Raw genomic sequence first — 5,288 nt, 5'->3', positions numbered from 1 at the left:
ATGGAAGTTGGCACGTTGTTTTACGGAGATAGGGCACCTCCACACAAGCACATGACAGTGTTTGGAAGTTGGCACGTTGTTTGACGGAGATAGGGCACCTGTCAATACCGGGGAATGAAATGAGCAGAGTTCACTAGTTGATCGCGACGAGCAGTTTTGTTTCCATGCGCGCATGCTCTACAACGTAGGTGGAATGTTAAAATGTACATTTGTCTATGTTATTTGGACATATCATCGATTAGAGAGAATTAATAGTGCACAAAGTTAAACGACAATTGAGGGGAATTGAGGAGGCACAGAGGATGGGAGGAGAGGGATAGAGGAGGGGAATAGAATCAGGGAGAGGGATAGCGGATAGGGGGAGAGGGATAGAGGAGGGGAATAGGATAAGGGAGAGTGATAGCGGATAGGGGGAGAGGGATACAGGAGGGGAATAGGATAAGGGAGAGGGATAGAGAATAGGGGGAGAGGGATAGAGGAGGGGAATAGGATAAGGGAGAGGGATAGAGGATAGGAGGAGAGGGATAGAGGAGGGGAATAGAATCAGGGAGACGGATAGAGGATAGGGCGATAGGGATAGAGGAGGGGAATAGAATCACTTAGGGGGAGGGATAGAGGATAGGGCGATAGGGATAGAGGAGGGGAATAGAATCAGGGAGAGGGATAGAGGATAGGGCGAGAAGGATAGAGGAGGGGAATATAATCAGGGAGAGGGATAGAGGATAGGGGGAGAGGGATAGAGGAGGGGAATAGAATCAGGGAGAGGGATAGAGGATAGGAGGAGAGGGATATAGGAGGGGAATAGGATAAGGGAGAGGGATAGAGGATAGGACGAGAAGGATAGAGAATAGGGGGAGAGGGATAGAGGATAGGGGGAGACGGATAGAGGATAGGGGAGATGGATAGAGGAGGGGAATAGGATATGGGAGACGGATAAAGGATAGGGGGGGAATCGGATAAGGGTGAGAGATAGAGGATAGAAGGAGAGGGATAGAGGAGGGGAATAGAATCAGGGAGAGGGATAGAGGATAGAGGGAGAGGGATATAGGATAGGGGGAGAGTGATAGCGGATAGGGGGAGAGGGATACAGGAGGGGAATAGGATAAGGGAGAGGGATAGAGGATAGGACGAGAAGGATAGAGAATAGGGGGAGAGGGATAGAGGAGGGGAATAGGATAAGGGAGAGGGATAGAGGATAGGAGGAGAGGGATAGAGGAGGGGAATAGAATCAGGGGGAGGGATAGAGGATAGGGGGAGAGGGATAGAGGAGGGGCATATGATAGGGAAGAAGGATAGAGAATAGGGGGAGAGGGATAGAGGAGGGGAATAGAATCAGGGAGAGGGATAGAGGATAGGGGGAGAGGGATAGAGGAGGGGTATAGAATCAGGGAGAAGGATAGAGGATAGAGGGAGAGGATAGAGGAGGGGAATAGAATCAGGGAGAAGGATAGAGGATAGGGATAGAGGAGGGGAATAGAATCAGGGAGAGGGATAGAGGATAGGGGGAGAGGGATAGAGGAGGGGAATAGGATAAGAGAGAAGGATAGAGGATAGGGGGAGAGGTATAGAGGATAGGGGGAGAGATATATAGGAGGGGAATAGAATCAGGGGCTATAGGATAGTGGGAGACTGGGAGGGAGATAGAAGAGGGCTAAAGGATAGTGCGAGAGGGAAGGAGATATCCTATAGCCCTCTTCTATCTCCCTCCCTCTCCCACTAGTGGGAGAGAGGGAGGGAGATAGAGGAGGGCTATAGGATAGTGGGAGAGGGGGAGGGAGATAGAAGAGGGCTATAGGATAGTGGGAGAGAGGGAGGGAGATAGAAGAGGGCTATAGGATAGTGGGAGAGGGGGAGGGAGATAGAAGAGGGCTATAGGATAGTGGGAGAGGGGGAGGGAGATAGAAGAGGGCTATAGGATAGTGGGAGAGGGGGAGGGAGATAGAAGAGGGCTATAGGATAGTGGGAGAGGGGGAGGGAGATAGAGGAGGGCTATAGGATAGTGGGAGAGGGGGAGGGAGATAGAGGAGGGCTATAGGATAGTGGGAGAGGGGGAGGGAGATAGAGGAGGGCTATAGGATAGTGGGAGAGGGGGAGGGAGATAGAGGAGCGCTATAGGATAGTGGGAGAGGGGGAGGGAGATAGAGGAGGGCTATAGGATAGTGGGAGAGGGGGAGGGAGATAGAGGAGGGCTATAGGATAGTGGGAGAGGGGGAGGGAGATAGAGAAGGGCTATAGGATAGTGGGAGAAGGGGAGGGAGATAGAGGAGGGCTATAGGATAGTGGGAGAGGGGGAGGGAGATAGAGGAGCGCTATAGGATAGTGGGAGAGGGGGAGGGAGATAGAGGAGGGCTATAGGATAGTGGGAGAGGGGGAGGGAGATAGAGGAGGGCTATAGGATAGTGGGAGAGGGGGAGGGAGATAGAGGAGCGCTATAGGATAGTGGGAGAGGGGGAGGGAGATAGAGGAGGGCTATAGGATAGTGGGAGAGGGGGAGGGAGATAGAGGAGCGCTATAGGATAGTGGGAGAGGGGGAGGGAGATAGAGGAGGGCTATAGGATAGTGGGAGAGGGGGAGGGAGATAGAGGAGGGCTATAGGATAGTGGGAGAGGGGGAGGGAGATAGAAGAGGGCTATAGGATAGTGGGAGAGGGGGAGGGAGATAGAGGAGGGCTATAGGATAGTGGGAGAGGGGGAGGGAGATAGAGGAGGGCTATAGGATAGTGGGAGAGGGGGAGGGAGATAGAAGAGGGCTATAGGATAGTGGGAGAGGGGGAGGGAGATAGAGGAGGGCTATAGGATAGTGGGAGAGGGGGAGGGAGATAGAGGAGGGCTATAGGATAGTGGGAGAGGGGGAGGGAGATAGAGGAGGGCTATAGGATAGTGGGAGAGGGGGAGGGAGATAGAGGAGGGCTATAGGATAGTGGGAGAGGGGGAGGGAGATAGAGGAGGGCTATAGGATAGTGGGAGAGGGGGAGGGAGATAGAGGAGGGCTATAGGATAGTGGGAGAGGGGGAGGGAGATAGAAGAGGGCTATAGGATAGTGGGAGAGGGGGAGGGAGATAGAGGAGGGCTATAGGATAGTGGGAGAGGGGGAGGGAGATAGAAGAGGGCTATAGGATAGTGGGAGAGGGGGAGGGAGATAGAGGAGGGCTATAGGATAGTGGGAGAGGGGGAGGGAGATAGAGGAGGGCTATAGGATAGTGGGAGAGGGGGAGGGAGATAGACTCAACTCAACTCAACTCAACTCAAATTTTATTGGCTTCAATTTTCATAGAAGAATTTGTCTTGCGCTTGGGAGAAAGTAGGAGTAGAACATATAAAAACAGCATTCATATCACATTTCATGTATCACACACAGTAATCACTAGTATAAGCCTACAATTATCACATTTGTACCTGTATCATACATGCAAATAAATAGTATCACATTTCCACGTATCACACACAATATATACATTACATAACATACAGCAAGCTTCCATCTCCCGCGCCCCCCCCCCCCCTCCCACACATACATATCCTCGCACGTGCGTCGACTCCATACAAATGACATCATCAGTCCATTAACTAAAATGCACAATGACTAGTAGTGGGTACATGATACTTAATACGTGCTCAACTAGACCTGCTAACTAAAATAATAACAGAAACAAGGAGGGCTATAGGATAGTGGGAGAGGGGGAGGGAGATAGAGGAGGGCTATAGGATAGTGGGAGAGGGGGAGGGAGATAGAGGAGGGCTATAGGATAGTGGGAGAGGGGGAGGGAGATAGAGGAGGGCTATAGGATAGTGGGAGAGGGGGAGGGAGATAGAAGAGGGCTATAGGATAGTGGGAGAGGGGGAGGGAGATAGAGGAGGGCTATAGGATAGTGGGAGAGGGGGAGGGAGATAGAAGAGGGCTATAGGATAGTGGGAGAGGGGGAGGGAGATAGAGGAGGGCTATAGGATAGTGGGAGAGGGGGAGGGAGATAGAGGAGGGCTATAGGATAGTGGGAGAGGGGGAGGGAGATAGAGGAGGGCTATAGGATAGTGGGAGAGGGGGAGGGAGATAGAGGAGCGCTATAGGATAGTATGAGAGGGGGAGGGAGATTGAGGAGGGCTATAGGATAGTGGGAGAGGGGGAGGGAGATAGAGGAGGGCTATAGGATAGTGGGAGAGGGGGAGGGAGATAGAGGAGGGCTATAGGATAGTGGGAGAGGGGGAGGGAGATAGAGGAGGGCTATAGGATAGTGGGAGAGGGGGAGGGAGATAGAAGAGGGCTATAGGATAGTGGGAGAGGGGGAAGGAGATAGAGGAGGGCTATAGGATAGTGGGAGAGGGGGAGGGAGATAGAGGAGGGCTATAGGATAGTGGGAGAGGGGGAGGGAGATAGAGGAGGGCTATAGGATAGTGGGAGAGGGGGAGGGAGATAGAAGAGGGCTATAGGATAGTGGGAGAGGGGGAGGGAGATAGAGGAGGGCTATAGGATAGTGGGAGAGGGGGAGGGAGATAGAGGAGGGCTATAGGATAGTGGGAGAGGGGGAGGGAGATAGAGGAGCGCTATAGGATAGTGGGAGAGGGGGAGGGAGATAGAGGAGGGCTATAGGATAGTGGGAGAGGGGGAGGGAGATAGAGGAGGGCTATAGGATAGTGGGAGAGGGGGAGGGAGATAGAGGAGGGCTATAGGATAGTGGGAGAGGGGGAGGGAGATAGAAGAGGGCTATAGGATAGTGGGAGAGGGGGAGGGAGATAGAGGAGGGCTATAGGATAGTGGGAGAGGGGGAGGGAGATAGAGGAGGGCTATAGGATAGTGGGAGAGGGGGAGGGAGATAGAGGAGGGCTATAGGATAGTGGGAGAGGGGGAGGGAGATAGAGGAGGGCTATAGGATAGTGGGAGAGGGGGAGGGAGATATGGTAGCGTCTCCAATTTTCTCTCTCTGTCCTCCCTTCTCAGCTTTCTGTACATACACACACGCACACACGCAGAGAAGCACGCACAAACACACACACACTGCACACACACATGCACACTCACACACACACACACACACACACACACACACATAGAAACAGACCCCCCACCCACCCACACCGTGCACACCCGACACACACCTGCAGGTCTGTTCAGCAGGCGTGGTGCCTCCCGTCGCCTCACGACCACAGCGTGTAGCTTGCGGTCTGTCTCTACTCCCGCTCTCACACTTGACAGTCGCAGTCACAGTCATGCCTGGCAGGCTCACACAGTGACGCACGTGCTATCAAGTTGTGTGCCGCGCTCGCTGTCTGTCTGTCTGTCTGCCTTCTGAGGTG

This window comes from Littorina saxatilis, linkage group LG11 (assembly GCF_037325665.1).
Source record: "Littorina saxatilis isolate snail1 linkage group LG11, US_GU_Lsax_2.0, whole genome shotgun sequence".
In the NCBI taxonomy this organism is placed as follows: Eukaryota; Metazoa; Mollusca; class Gastropoda; order Littorinimorpha; family Littorinidae; genus Littorina; species Littorina saxatilis.
This window is presented reverse-complemented; position numbering follows the sequence as displayed.